The 16,035-nt window shown below is 41.1% G+C and overlaps 1 long non-coding RNA gene across 1 annotated transcript in view; it reads right to left on the bottom strand.

The window, feature by feature from the left end:
• Positions 1-380: 380 nt before the first annotated feature.
• Positions 381-16,035, bottom strand: part of LOC111185351 (uncharacterized) — a 40,307-nt gene continuing 24,652 nt past the window's right edge. The window contains exon 4 of the long non-coding RNA XR_002647502.2: positions 381-1,926. This is a non-coding gene — a long non-coding RNA (uncharacterized LOC111185351). The remainder of the gene's footprint in view (positions 1,927-16,035) is intronic.

Genomic DNA, 16,035 nt, shown 5'->3' with positions numbered 1-16,035 from the left:
AAGACCCCTTATCTGCTCTTCGCCTGCAGTGGTTCTGGTCATCTCTGAGATTTCTAATATCTGAATTGAGGGTGTTGCTGTAATTAACCTGTGGTCCTTCTTCTTCTCTTAATCTTGTCACATTCACATGAGGACAGGAACCTTTGAGCAGGTTGCTGCTCAGTGTTCTGCCGAGTGACCAGTAACCCTTGGTGGTATTGCTTCCAAACCAAACTCGGGTCCACTCACCTGTGTGCAGTAAAGCCAATCTACTGACCCTGGGTTGTGGTACAGCTTTCGTTGCAGGCGCCAAGCAAGGAGTCCAGGGCAGCTTATGCTTAAAAGGCCCAAACTCCCCTAAGGCTTTCTGCGAAAGGTTGTTAAAGACAGGGTGAGGGAGGGGGGTTGTGGGGTGTGTGGTCAGCTGATGGACACCCTTCTGATTGGCTGGTGGTGACTCAGCATCATCCACCTTCTGGTTCCGGCTGGTCTGGGGTCTACGTGCTTGTGGGCAGCATGCAGTTAACTTCTCCCACCTGGTGGGGGCTTCAGTATCTGCAAAACAGCTCGAAGGCCGTGGCTCAGAATATTATCTACAGCCCTTGAGGAGGAACTAGAGGTTCTTGGCTTTGTTTAATGGCTGAAGTATTATTATGTTGTCTTGTTTGGCTGTTTTCCCTCCTGCATTTTCTCATTTCTCTGACTAAATGTAGTCTTTGGAACTTGCGGAAGCCTGGGAGACTAAAGTTTTTCTACAGACAAGAGGCAGGCAGAGGACATGGGGGCAGGGGGCACTGTTCTGGGAAGGCTCCATAGGGTCCTGCTTGGTTACAGAATCATATTAATATCATAGCATACCATGTATCTAATCCATGGGGGTCACCACTGCCTGGGTCCCCCTGGACAAAGCTCAGGTGAGCACAGACTAGCTCCCCCTAAGAATGGTCCCCCATGTGCTCTGTGCGGGTACCATGATGGTCCCTAAGGTGGGGGACTATGTTTGGGCCTCCGACATTTGTGATGAAGGGGAGTCGAAATGGAATCTCAATTAACAAGAAATCATTTTTAAAATTTATTTTAAGCAGAATAACACACGTCACATACCCTTCACCATTTTAAGTGCACGTTTCTGAGGCATCAGATTTATTCACCTTCTTGTGGAGCCATCACCACCATCCCTAGAACTTTTCATCTTGCCAAACCAAATTCCACAACGTTCCACTCCCCACCCCTTCCGACAGCCCCGGCACCGACGTCCACTTTGGTCCATGAGTTGTCGACACCAGGGGCCCCATCTGAGTGGAATCCTGCAGTGTTCGCTGATGGGTCATTTTGGAAGAGCTGACTTTCAGTCTGAAGCTCTGCCTCTTTGCATCTGAAGAATCTGTATTTCGGGAGGCTGTATGAGGAAGGGGGTGTACGAGGGACAAGGGTGTCCGGGGTGCAGATGAGCCGGGACCTGACCAGCTGCCTGTTGGGCCCTCTGGTCCCATTTCTTGGGCTCTGCCTCATCTGCGTCATTGCTGTCCTGGGCTCCTGGGAGGGGCCTGCTTGCTGGGTGGTCGCTGCTCCTGTGGCAGGGAAGATCCTACAGGGCTGACCCACAGAGTGTGGGGTGTGGTCCCAAGAGCTTGGGGCCCACATAGGTCACAGCATTGGGGCCGTGACAGGTGCTCAGGCCGCCTCATCACTGACAGGGAATGTTGCCAAGATCCTGCTCGGGAGGGCACGCCGGGTGGCCTGGGACCCCCGAGGCCCCATTCCCATCTTGGAGCTTGGAGAGTACATCCCCCATGGGCTCCAGACTCACCCCATATCTCATCCATATCCCTCTGTCCTGTCTTTGAACACAGGAAAACGAACTCTCTTGTCCACAACATAGGCCTGGTCCTGTCGGTATTAGGATTCTTTAATTTAGGCGTCCTGGGATAGCAGCTCTTTTTAGGCCTAAAGGAGAAACAGCTCAGCAGTGTAAAACATTTTCAGATGAAACTAATATTCAACGACTATCTCTATACTACGTGGTTGTTGACTTCTATTAGTCATTATTCTCCTGGTTTTAGCGCTTATGTGGGGATTACAGAGGAGTCAACATTTAAATCTTCATAATCTGTGTATTTGTAGCTTCAGTATCATTACTGACCCATAGTTGTTTTTTTGTTTTGTTTTGTTTTGTTTTTGCGGTACGCGGGCCTCTCACTGTTGTGGCCTCTCCCATTGCGGACGCGCAGGCTCAGCGGTCATGGCTCAGGGGCCCAGCCGCTCCGCGGCATGTGGGATCTTCCTGGTCCGGGGCACGAACCCGTGTCCCCTGCATCGGCAGGCGGACTCTCAACCACTGCGCCACAAGGGAAGCCCTGACCCATAGTTTTTTATGGTTTGGGAAGAGTTATTGATTTCATGTATCATGTAAAGGATTCACAGTGATGATAGGGCAATTAAGATTACAATGATGGCTGGTAAATTGTGCAGCTTTTCTCTACCTGTGCATCTGTTGTACGTATATGGGTCAGTTTAGTTGTCAATATTAGTGAAATAATAGAGGACTAGAGAACTTATCCAAGAAAATGATTATTAATGCATAATCATGAAAATGTAAAAGTTCTTCCATAATCGGTGATGTTGCATCTTGAGACCCTAGATGAAATGGATATGCCTTAGTGATATATAAGATTTTAGCCTATGATTTAACTTTGACAAACTTACATCACTTTTTACTTTTATCTCCTTTATTGAGAAAGACGTAACGGTTATGGTGTTGGATTGAAACTGCTTGAAAAGGATTTGAGTCCATCCTTATTTTACATTTACATAGGTAGGATCTTCAAACAGGATATGGTGGAGGGCATCCGTGTAACCATGCTAGGTTAGGACTAGCAGTTTTCACTGCTGAGACTTCTTGTTTAGATGCAAATGCTTTTCAAAGTATGAAGATTACTAAGCACTACTGCTGTTACTGAGATGAATGAGCCTAAAGACAAAATATTTCATGTTGTGTGTGCAACAGGGTACTTGGAGTAACGTAGTGACATCCCTGAGAGGCCAAGAAAGTGCTGCAGGAAGTCATATTTACTACTACAAATATACTTGTGAATTTTTGCTCATGTTAAGTGTATAACCTGAGAATAGTGGAAATCAGTGTAGAAGCCGCCTGTAATAGTGAAGATGGCTCCCATGGACATTACGCCATGGAAGTGTGCTACTACATAGTATGTATCCTGGAAGACAGTGTCTGGGGATGAGTTGGCTGAGATGATTCCTGTCAAACCACCTACTGTAAAAAGAAAACTAAAGCTGAAAGCTCATAATATTAGTGAGAGGTCATGTAATATTACCTCCGTGAGGAGTTGCTAATCACCTACTTTTGCTCCTGCAGGGATGGAAGTAATTACGGTAGCTGATGCAAAGTATGCTCATGGGTCGACAGCTATCCCTATGGTAAACATATGATGGGCCCATAAGATAAATCCTAAAAAGCCAGTGGACATGACTCAAGCCATTCCCGAATAGCTGAAAGGCACTTTTTGTCCTAAATAGTATGTAATGATATGTGAGATTATAACAAACCCTGGTAGGCCATGAATACAGACTTGAGGGTGACCAAAGAACCAAAATAGGTGTTGGTATAGGATTCGATCTCCTCCTGCAGGGTCAAAGAAAGTAGTGTTTAAATTTCTATCTCTTAACAGTATGGCAATTCTGGCTGCTCGGACTGAGAGTGGTAATTATAGTAATATGGCTATAGTTGGGGAAGATTAAACAAATAATGGTGTTTGGTATTGGGATGTGACTGCTGATTTTGTATTAAAGGCTATAGTAATAAAAGTAATAGCACCAAGAATTGAAGAGACCCTGCTCGATGTAAAGGAGAAAATGGTTAGGTCGACAGAGGCTCCTGCGTGGGCCACACTGCTGGCTAGAGCTGAATGTACGGTTCCACTGGTACCAGAACCAGCTTCTACTACTGGTGATATGAGTAGGAGTAAGAATGATGGGGGGGAAGTAGTCAAAAGTTTACATGATTTATTCGGGGAAATGCTCTATCAGGTGCCCCAGTTATTAGTGGCACAAGTCAGCTTTTTTTTTTCATAGATCTTTATTGGAGTATAACTGCTTCACAATACTGTGTTAGATTCTGTTGTACACCAAAGTGAATCAGCCATATGCATACATATGTCTCCATATCCCCTCCCTCTTGAGCCTCCTTCCCATCCTCCCTATCCCACCCCTCTAGGTCATTGCAAAGCACCGAGCTGATCTCCCTGTGCTATGCAGCTGCTTCCCACTAGCTATCTATTTTACATTCGGTAGTGTATATATGTTGATGCTACTCTCACTTCACCCCAGCTTCGCCTTCCAACCCATGTCCTCAAGTCCATTTTCTATGTCTACCTCTTTATTCCTGCCCTGCAACTAGGTTCATCAGTACCATTTTTTTTTTAGATTAGCATATGGTATTTGTTTTTCTCTCTCTGACTTACTTCACTCTGTAGGGCAGACTCTTGGTCCATCCACCTCACTGCAAATAACTCAATTTTGTTTCTTTTTATGTCTAATATTCCATTGTATATATGTGCCACATCTTCTTTATCCATTCATCTGTCAGTGGACACTTAGGTTGCTTCCATGTCCTGGCTATTGTAAATAGTGCTGCAATGAACATTGTGGTACATGTCTCTTTTTGAGTTATGGTTTTCTCAGGGTATATGCCCAGTAGTGGGATTGCTGGGTCATATGGTAGTTCTCTTTTTAGTTTTTTAAGGAACCTCCATACTGTTTTCCATAGTGGTTGTATCACCTTACATTCCTACCAACAGTGCAGGAAGGTTCCCTTTTTACCACACCCTCTCCAGCATTTATTGTTTCTAAATTTTTTGATAATCGCCATTCTGACCAGTGTGAGGTGATATACCTCATTGTAGTTTTGATTTGCATTTCTCTAATAATTACTGACGTTGAGCATCTTTTCATATGCCTCTTTGCCATCTGTATGTCTTCCTTGGTGAAATGTCTATTTAGGTCTTCTGCCCCCCTTTTTTTTTTTTTCGCGGTACGCGGGCCTCCCACTGTTGTAGCCTCTCCCATTGTGGAGCACAGGCTCCAGATGCACAGGCTCAGCGGCCATGGCTCAGGGGCCTAGCTGCTCTGCGGCATGTGGGATCTTCCCGGACCAGGGCACGAACCCGTGTCCTCTGCATCGGCAGGCGGACTCTCAACCACTGCACCACCAGGGAAGCCCCCCATTTTTTAACTGGATTTTTGTTTTTTTGATATTGAGCTCCATGAGCTATTTGTGTATTTTGGAGATTAATCCTTTGTTGTTTCATTTGCAAATATTTTCTCCCATTCTGAGGGTTGTCTTTTTGTCTTCCTTATGTTTTCCTTTGCTGTGCAAAAGCTTTTAAGTTTAATTAAGTCCCATTTGTTTATTTTTGTTTTTATTTCTTTTACTCTAGAGGTGCGTCAAAAAAAGATCTTGCTGTGGTTTATGTCAAAGAGTGTTTTTCCTATGTTTTCCTCTAAGAGTTTTATAGTGTCTTGTCTTACATTTAAGTCTTTAATCCATCTGGAGTTTTTGTGTATGGTGTTAGGTAGTGTTCTAATTTCATTCTTTTACATGTAGCTGTCCAGTTTTCCCAGCACCACTTACTGAAGAGGCTGTCTTTTCTCCATTGTATATTCTTGCCTCCTTTGTCATAAATTAGTTGCCCATATATGTGTGGGTTTATCTCTGGGCTTTCTATCCTGTTCCATTGATCTATATTTCTGTTTTTGTGCCAGTACCATACTGTCTTGATTACTGCAGGTCTGTAGTGTAATTTGAAGTCGGGGAGCCTGATTCCTCCAGCTCCGTTTTTCTTTCTCAAGGTTGCTTTGGCTATTCGGGGTCTTCTCTTTCCATACGAATTGTAAAATTTTTTGTTCTCATTCTGTGAAGAATGCCATTGGTGGTTTGATAGGGTTTGCACTGAATCTGTAGATTGCTTTGGGTACTATAGTCATTTTCACAATATTGATTCTTCCAATCCAAGAACATGGTATATTTCTCCATCTGTTTATGTCATCTTTGATTTCTTTCATCAGTGTTTTATAGTTTTCTGACTACAACTCTTTCGCCTCCTTAGGCAGGTTTATTTCTAGATATTTTATTCTTTTTGTTGCAATGTTAAATGGGAGTGTTTTCTTAATTTCTTTCTGATTTTTCATTGTTGGTGTATAGGAATGCCAGAGATTTCTGTGCATTAATTTTGTATCCTGCAACTGTACCAAATTCATTGATTAGTTCTAGTAGTCTTCTGGTGGCATCTTTAGGATTTTCTATGTACAGTATCATGTCATCTGCAAGGAGTGACAGTTTTACTTCTTCTTTTCCAATTTGTATTCCTTTTCTTTTTTTTCTTTGATTGCCATGACTAGGACTTCCATAACTATGTTGAATAAGAGTGGCGAGACTGGACACCCTTGTCTTGTTCCTGATCTTAATGGAAATGCTTTCAGTTTTTCACCATTGAGTATGATGCTTGCTGTGGGTCACAAGTCATTTTTCAAACCCTGCAATCATAATGGGTACAACTATAAAGAAAATTATTACACGTGCAGGGACTGTATGACTACATTACAGATTTGGTCATCTCCAAGTAGCGCTCCAGATTAGCATAACTCAGACTGGATTAACAGATTGGAGGTGGTGCCTGCTACTCCAGCTCCAGCACCAAACAGTAAATATAAAGTGCCGACATCTTTGTGATTTGTAGCAGATAATCAGTTTATGAACAGAGGTAAAATGACTGAGCTAGCATTAGACTGCAAGTCTAAAGACAGAGATTGCGTCCTCTTTTTGGCAAACCCTGTGATAAATGAACACACTGAATTGCAAATTCAAAAAAGCAGTTCAACTCTGCTGATGCTTTTCCTGCCTTTTTTTTTTCCTTGAGGGCGGGAGTAGTAGATTGAAGCCAATTGACTAGAGGATTTACCTGTGAACTAACATTTCCTGGGGTGGAAGCTCATCAATCTCGTAAGGATTTGGCTTAATTAAAATCTTTGATTTGCATTCAGCTGATATAGGATGGAGTCCTGCAATCCTTATTTTTAGAAACTGGGGCTTCCCTGGTGGTGCAGTGGTTGAGAGTCCGCCTGCCAATGCAGGGGACACGGGTTCGTGCCCCGGTCCGGGAAGATCCCCCATGCTGCAGAGTGGCTGGGCCCGTAAGCCATGGCCGCTGAGCCTGCGCGTCCGGAGCCTGTGCTCCACAACGGGAGAGGCCACAACAGTGAGAGGCCCGCGCACCGCAAGAAAAAAAAAAAAAAAAAGAAATTAAGTTGTACTTGTTTAGGGTTTTGAAAGCTGTTGGTCTGAACTACCCTAAATTCCTAATGCAGCATGGATAGAATGGGTATTAAGGGTAGTAACTGAGTGGATATTACAATTAGTAATGATAGGAAGGTTATCTGTTTTGTATGTTCAAATTGTGTATTTTTGTGTTGTTTATTGAAGGGAATATAGTTAGTGATGTGGAGTACGTTAGCTGCAAGTAGAAATATATGCTGAGGACTGCTATGATGGCTATTAGTGTTGGTAGAATGATGTTATCATTTTTGTTATTTCTTGGATAATTATTCATCTGGGTAAAAACCCTGATAGTGGTGGGCTACCTCCTAACGATACTATAATGGTGAGGAAAAGGATTGTGATGGGAGGTGTTTTATCTCATGTGTGTGATAATGATACTGTTGTCGTACATCACCTGGGCATAAATAGTAAGAAGATAGTGTTGTTATGATATAAATTAGTATGTTTAGGATTGTTATAATTGGAATATACATTATAATAGCTGTTATGCATCCTATATGGGCAATTGATGAGGAAGCTATAATTTTTTCTAGGTGAGTATGGCTAAGTCTGCCTCAGCCTCCAATTATGATTCATAATATCACTATGATTAATAGTATGTTTAGGGTGATGGATGGTGACATGTGGTATAAAACCGAGAGGGGTGCAATTTTGTCACATTAATAGCATCAGGCCTGCTGTTCATGGAATGCCTTGTGTTACTTCAGGCACTCAGAAGTGAAACGGGCAAAGTCCTACTTTTGTTACAAGGGCTATTGTTATGATGGTGGATACTGCTGAATTAAAGATTTTTGTAATTCACTGTGTTCCTTGACCAGAGTATATTAGATTAATGATAACAGCCATTATAAGTAGTATTGACATGGTGGATTGTTTTAGAGAATAATTGTTGGATGCTTCTATAGCTTATGGGTTCATGTTTTTTATTAGAATGGGGATACCATTAACCAGCATGAGCTTGTTACTACAATTATGTTTCCTGAGATAATGGGCAGCAGAATGACAGTAAAAGCCATAGAGTTTATCAGTACAGGAAGGATATACGACAGTATTTTGGGGGTATGGGCCTGACAGCTTACTTAGAGAACCTTCCTGTATAGCATGTGGTGTAACGTGGTGGCACGGGGAACATAAAATTCTTAGGAGTAAGTTCACTTCCAGGAATAAGAGCATTTAAACCTCTGTCATTTTCTCTATCAAAGTAACTCTTTTGTCAGACATATTTCTTAAGTGTGTGGTGGGTTGCCTGGTATGATGACAAGTAGTGAAACCTCTCATATACATAGGACTAATGTTAGTAGTAAAAAAATTTTTATAAGAGGTGTAAGTTGATCATATCAAAATTATGCATAGGATGCTCGAATTCATAGAAAGTAGATTGTTAGATGTGTTTTAATGATGACTTGGGCTGTATATACTCCTGGCACATAGGCGTTGTGAAGTACTCCTAAAAACAGATTGGTGTGGAAATGTTTTTTATAATGAAATTGACATATTCTCTAGGAAGGACGGGGTGACTGGGCCTGCTGCGTTTTCTACGTTGGAGCCAAACACAGGTTTTGACTCTACTTCTGTTAAATCGCGTGGGGCTCCATTGGATTTCTGCTAGTACAGAGATAATCAAATTGAGGGTAGGGGTCAGGAGAAAATTAGTCATACTTGTTCTTGTGTAATAATTACTGTTGAAAGTGTAAATGATCCATTTATCAGTAGGACTGAGAAGAGAATAACTGCTAACGTTACTTTGTACTGCCTGTAGAGCTCCAATGAGTATTTTGAATCTGAAGCTCATCCAGATCAGAGGATGGAATAAATGGCTAGGCCTTATATGGCTAATGTAAATAGTATGCCTACATTTATATTAATTAGTGGATAAGATATGGGAAGAGGAATTCACGTTGTGAGAGCCAGGGTTATGGCTAGCATTGGGGCAATAATAGGTAAATTGATGACGCTGATGGTCATAGTGGTTCTTTAATAAATAATTTGACTGCCTCAGCAATAGTTTGTAATAATCCATAGTGGGTGGTGATTTTTGGCCCTTTCTGGATTTGTATATAGCCTAGGATTTTCCATTCAGTTAATGTAAGGAATGCTATAGCGAGCAAAATTGGGTAATTAGTGAAAGAATGTTGATGATAAACATATTCTTAGGGAGAGGGCTTACCTCTGCGGATAAAGTTTAAGTTCTATGCAGTTGCTGGGCTCTGCAAACCCTAACAAACCCTGACTACAGTAGGGTATGATAAATTAGTTCAATTGAGATTTTACTATCAATTAGTTTGAAGTCATCTTGTAAAATAGGTCTTATTTCCCTTGTCCATTCATACTGGGAGAAATTTATAATAGACAGAAACCAACCAGGATGACTCCAGTCTGAGCTCCGATCAGATAGGACTTTAATCGTTGAACAAACAGACCATTAATAGCAGTTATACCACTGAAATGTCCTGATCCATCAAGGTCATAAACCCTATTGTCTAGAACTCTAGAATACGATCACACTGTTATCCCTAGTATAACTTGTTCCGTTGATCAGTGTTTTAGAACAGGTGATAAAGCATTTTGACTAGTGGTTCTAAATTTTAATCACTGAGAGGTGGTTTTATTCTCCAGGGTCACCCCAACCAAAATTGTTAATCTATTAACAGCTATGTTATCCCTTAAGGTTCAGGCTTTTTTTTTTTTTTCTGGATTAATTAATTAATGCTCCATAGGATTTTCTCCTGTTACTCCCACCTCTTCCCGGAAAGGTCAGTTTCACTGATTAAAAGACACGGTAAAACTCACATGTGGCCATTCTTGCAAGTCTAAGTCCTTATTTAGAGAACAAATGACTATGCTACCTTTCCACACTCAGGATCCCATAGCAGTTAAAGCGATGTCACTGGGCAGCCAGTGTCTCTAATACTAGAAGTACTAGAGGTAATGTTTTTGGTAAACAGGCAGGAATTGTGATTGCCGAGTTCCATTTACTTTTTTAATCTTAAATGCATGCCTGTGCTGGGTTAACAATTGTTTTAATAAGTAAGTAGGTATTGGTTTAGTTTTACTTTACTGTTAACTGTCAGTGGGTTATAAATTCTGATATAAGCTTATGCAAGGAGAAATATTTCTTGTTACTCACATGAACAGTATTGCTTCTATTAATTGATTAGTCCAGTATTAAATTAGCAGTTGATTTATTATTGGTATTAAGGTGACTGTGTGGTTGACCTTGAATGCTTAATGCTTTCTTAACTGGTGGCTGCTTTTAAGCCAACCATGGTATTGTATATGCTAGTCTCTAGGGAAGGTTTTATTCTGTATCTAAAAAGCTGGACCATTTTTGAATAACATTTTAAATTACGTTAAAATCATGTGGGGTTTTTTGTTTTTTGGGTTTTTTTTTTTTTTGCAGTACGCGGGCCTCTCACTGTTGTGGCCTCTCCCGTTGCGGAGCACAGGCTCCGGACGCGCAGGCTCAGCGGCCATGGCTTACGGGCCCAGCTGCACCATGGCATGTGGGATCTTCCCGGACCGGGGCATGAACCCGTGTCCCCTGCATTGGCAGGCGGACTCTCAACCACTGCGCCACCAGGGAAGCCCAAAATTATGTTTCTTAATATTTAAAATTGAACTGAAGTTCTTTTCTGAACAATCATCACCAGGCTTATAAGGCTTATTAGCTCTACTCATAAATCTCCCTATTTTGCCATATGGATGGGTTTTTCTTATAAACTTTTCATAAGTAGCTCCTCTGGTTTCAGGGTATTTAACTTCTTTCATCATTCCCTTATAGAACTTTATCTATAGCACCAGATTTAAATTTCTACCTTCTTATACAGAGATGCTAAATGAGTCTTTACTTATGATAGCTGAATTTGCTGGGAGGTTTGGGCTAGTTGTAGTACGAAGTGTTCATGAGGTATAAAATCTCCTGGGTATAAACTAGGTGCTTTCCTTTAAGCTACACTTTGATTCATCCAAGCGCACTTTCCAGTATGCTCATCTTGTTAGGACTTGTCTCCTCTTATATATTTAGAACTTATTAATGGGTTATGAAGTTATTGATATTGGAGGGGATGACAGTGTGCATGCTTCATGGCCTGATTCAATTAAGTTCTCTATTCTTAATTTACTATCAAATTCTCCTTTGGTTTTTCATTTCATAAAAACTTTCATATAAATTATTTTATGTTCCTGAGGTACAAAATGTAGCCCACTTCTCCTCCTCCCATAGGCTACACCTTGGCCTAACGTTTTTATGTCTGCTAATTTTGCTTACTATTGTTCCTTACCAGGGTTTCCTGAGGATGGCGGTATATAGGGCTGGTGAGGTTTATCAGTTTGTTGATTATAGAACAGGCTACTCTAGAGGAGTATGAATCACCGTCAAGTTCTTTGACTTTTAGGCTGATGATAGTCATATTCTGGTGAATAACTTTTTTGTAATTATTTGAATTTAGGGATAAGCATAGTGGGACATCTTAGCTATCATGTACTCAGAAATGGTAGTCACTTTCACAGTTTATTTTTATTTTCGCTATGGCTTTTTACAGCTTAGCTAGGACTTTTAGGGTAATCTTTAACATACTTCACACTGGATTTCTATTAATATGGGTTAATCTTATAAGCAAGGTGGCTGACATGAAATGTACCAACCCTAAGTAGGTTAATATAACTTACTCAGACTTCCTTTTATGGCTCAACTTTTATCACTGCCGTTTCCCATGGCGATGGAGTTAAGCAAGGCATTGTGAGCTACTTTTTAGTGTGCTTGGTGCCTGCTCCTTTTAATATTTTATGATTTAGAGGGCATTCTCACTGGGGTGCAGATACTTGCATGTGTAATTTTATTAGAAATTAAAAGGCCAGGGCCACACCTATGTTTATGGGGTTAGTAAATTCATCTGGGCATTTACAGTGCTTCACCTTAATTAAGCTACAGCAACAGGCTGAGTAGGACTTCGTACATATAGGATTTATGTATTTAAGTGACATATTGGTATTAGGTGTAGTAGTTTGGGTTGTGTTAAAATTGGTATTGAAATATTTAATATTTTTTCTTTTGGACTGGGATTGACATATATACACTAGTGATACTATGTATAAAATAGATAACTAATGAGAACTACTGTATAGCTCAGGGAACTCTACTCAATGCGCTGTGGTGACCTAAATGGGAAGGAAGTCCAAAAGAGGGGATATATGTATATGTATAACTGATTCACATTGCTATAGAGTAGAAACTAACACAACATTGTAAAGCAGCTATACTCCAATGAAATTCTTTTTTATAAATTTTAAAAATGTACTTTATTTTTTATTTTGTTTGAGGTGCATGGCAGATCTAGGGTGTACATGGCAATCAATCTAAGTAATTGATTGGTATTACGAGGAGGCTAGTTTGTAGTTATACTAACTTTGGGTTTTTCAGGTAAGGGCAATATGTTTGTTAAATGAGTTCGTTGACTCACGCAGTTATACGCTTTGCCTTGTTTGGGGGGTCTGTCAGGGCGATCATAGTGTACAAAGTATGAGATTTAGTGGGAGGTGGGAGGGTTTGATTAAGGAAGCTGTTTACCTGAAATGCACGTGTGTATGTACGTGTGTAATTGCTCTATGTCCTGTGACCGTTGACTCAGGAACACATTACGGTTGATGATGTTGGCAAATAACATTCAATTTAAGCTCAGCTACAAGTTGCTTGACTGTGTTAAGGCCTCTGATGGCCACAGCTGAGTCACAGCAGCCCCCAGAATTAAAAAATACCAGATGTGGGCTTCCCTGGTGGCGCAGTGGTTGAGAGTCCGCCTGCCAATGCAGGGGACACGGGTTCGTGCCCCGGTCCGGGAAGATCCCACATGCCGCAGAGCGGCTGGGCCCGTGAGCCATGGCCGCTGAGCCTGCGCGTCCGGAGCCTGTGCTCTGCAACGGGAGAGGCCACAACAGTGAGAGGCCCGCGTACCGTGGGGAAAAAAAAAAAAATGCATAAAACCCGTTATGTGTGAGCATAAGCTGATTTGATAGTCCATCAAGATGTCTTTTCTTTCATCTTTTTATTGAAGTATAGTTGACTTACAGTGCTGTGCCAATCTCTGCTGTACAGGAGTGACTCAGTTATACAAATATAGATATCTATATCTATCTATATAGATATCTATATCTATCTATAGATATGTATAGATACACATTCTAAAATTTCCTGGGGTGGAAGCTCATCAGTCTAGTAAGGATTGGGCTTAAAATCTTTAATTTGCATTCAACTGATGTAGCACAGTCTTGCAATCCTTATTTTTAAGAATTACATAAATTACACTTGCTTACAGTTTTGAAAGCTCTTGGTGTAAACTACCCTAAGTTCCTAGTCCAGCACTGATAGAATGGGTGTTAAGGGTAGTAATTGTGTGGCTATTACGATTAGTAATGATAGGAGGGCTATTTGTTTTGTATGTTCCAACTGTCATTTTGTTTTTATGTTTTTTATTGATGGAAATATACTTAGTGATGTATGTTAGCTGCTAGTAGACATATATGCTGAGTAACTGCTATTAGTGTTTGTTGGTAGAATAATGTTATCATTTTTGTTACCTCTTGGATAATTATTCATTTGGGTAAAACCCCTGATAGTGGCGGGAGACCTCCCCATGATACTATGATGGTGAGGATAAGGGTTTTGATGAAAGGTGTTTTATGTCATGTGTGTGATAATGATAGTGTTGTGGTAGCTAGGCTGGGCATAAATAGGAAGAAGATAGTGTTATTATGATGTTGATAAAAGAAATTTTCACATGTTGAGGGACGGGGACATTCTGGCTTATGTATGACTTAAATCGGATGCTCACTAAAACAGCCCATTTGTAGCCTATCAAACATACATTGTACACTTGCTGTAAAAAGGAAAGGGCACACTGACCAGAAGTGAAGCATGACAATGATAAAAAAATAAAGGTTAAATGCCTCCTTTCCTGGGCTGCCAAAGCCGGTCCTCCTTCTATGGCACTCCCTTCCCAGATGCCCAGGCCACACTGACTAGCTGTATACATGTGTTTTTGGTTTTGTTCTTTTTTCTTGAAGTCTTGAAGGAATGTATCCCTGACCTGTTTAATGCTCTTTGTTCTGACAAGATATACAACTGTACTGAAAACCGTGCTTCTCTGGAGCAGTGTTTCAGAGCCGTCAGAGAGGCTGTCTCCCTGGCTTTGGTCCTCCGTCTGGCTCTACGAAAACTCTTTTCTGTTTCTATTCTAGATTGATGATCGTCACTGACAAAACTTGGCGCAGGGCTTCCCTGGTGGCGCAGTGGTTGGGAGTCCGCCTGCCGATGCAGGGGACGCGGGTTCATGCCCCGGTCCAGGAGGATCCCACATGCCGCGGAGCGGCTGGGCCCATGAGCCATGGCCGCTGAGCCTGCGTGTCCAGAGTCTGCGCTCCGCGACAGGAGAGGCCACAGCGGTGAGAGGCCCGCGTACCGCAAAAAAAAAAAAAAAAAAAACTTGGCGCAGCTGGCAGGATAGCAGATGAACCCACCTGAGGTCACCTGGAGTCTACTGTGGACCAGCGCTCGGGACCAAGCATGGGCCCTTGAGCCCTTCTGGCTTCGGGGCATCCTTCAGGTGATTCGGTGAGTTCTTCCTCATAATCAGATCTCCTTGTATTAAGTGATGCTCCACGCCTTTTATTTGAGCTGTTATCTTAAAGACTTGGAGTCTTAAAGGGTACCAGTACATTTCCTAGGTGAAGAGGTTCCTAGGCAGAGGATCCAGGGAATTTCTAAGCAGGAAGGCCTGGAAGGAATTTGAGTGAACTGGGTTGGCTGACTTTAAAATATATATATATATATATATATGGCTTAAAATTGGAAAATTAAATTTGTAATTTATAATAAAATGAAGCTAAAAGAGCAGGAAATTAGGGCTCCTAGAGCCTACCAGCTCCCACTGGCACTCGGCGGGCTTCTACAAATGGTATGGAGCTAGTACTTGCAAACACTTATCCAACACTGAAAGAGCCAGGATGGAACTTTTTTTGACATTAAAGCTGAAGTTTACATGCACAATTAAAGAAAGCTGGCTTAGTAAAACATCTTTTCAAAATTCTGACAGACACGGAGAGAAAAAAAGTACTCCTAGGAGAAAATTTGAAGCTGTACTCTTATCATGTCCTTGAAATGCAAACACAGCCCACATGGCCTGAGACTGCAGCCTTGGCTCAATTACTGGAATGTAAAACTGAAGGGGTAAAAAAGGCATTTTAAAACTCAAGCAGGAAAACTATGAGATCTCTTTGTCTATCTGGATGTAAGTATGCCTATGTGTATGTTATAATATGTTTCTTCCTCCAGATGATATTATCAAAATGAATTTGTGAAAGAGCTCTATTTTACTGAGTTAAGTATAAGCACTTAAAAATCAAATATTTCTAAATATAACAAAAAACCCAAATTTTAAAAGGATCATGTGATCTAGGATTAATCTTCAATAAATGAAAAGTTGTTGGTGACTAATGCAGACATGTCTTTAGAGTCATCAACATTAGGTATAATATTTTATTTGGTACCTAGGTTTACTAAATGTCAGTGAGTTCATGTTATCTCTGTTAGAAAATCTGTCAAGAAAATTAACTTGGTATGATGATATATTCATAACTGATGAAATAGAGATAAATACGATAAAAGTTCTCAGGTGAAGTCTTTAAAGATGATTGTTTTATGGTACCAC

The sequence above is a fragment of the Delphinapterus leucas genome, chromosome 6 (genome assembly GCF_059928025.1).
Source record: "Delphinapterus leucas isolate spDelLeu-1000000601 "Yukka" chromosome 6, BTC_Dleu_Yukka2, whole genome shotgun sequence".
NCBI lineage: Eukaryota > Metazoa > Chordata > Mammalia > Artiodactyla > Monodontidae > Delphinapterus > Delphinapterus leucas.
This window is presented reverse-complemented; position numbering and strand designations above follow the sequence as displayed.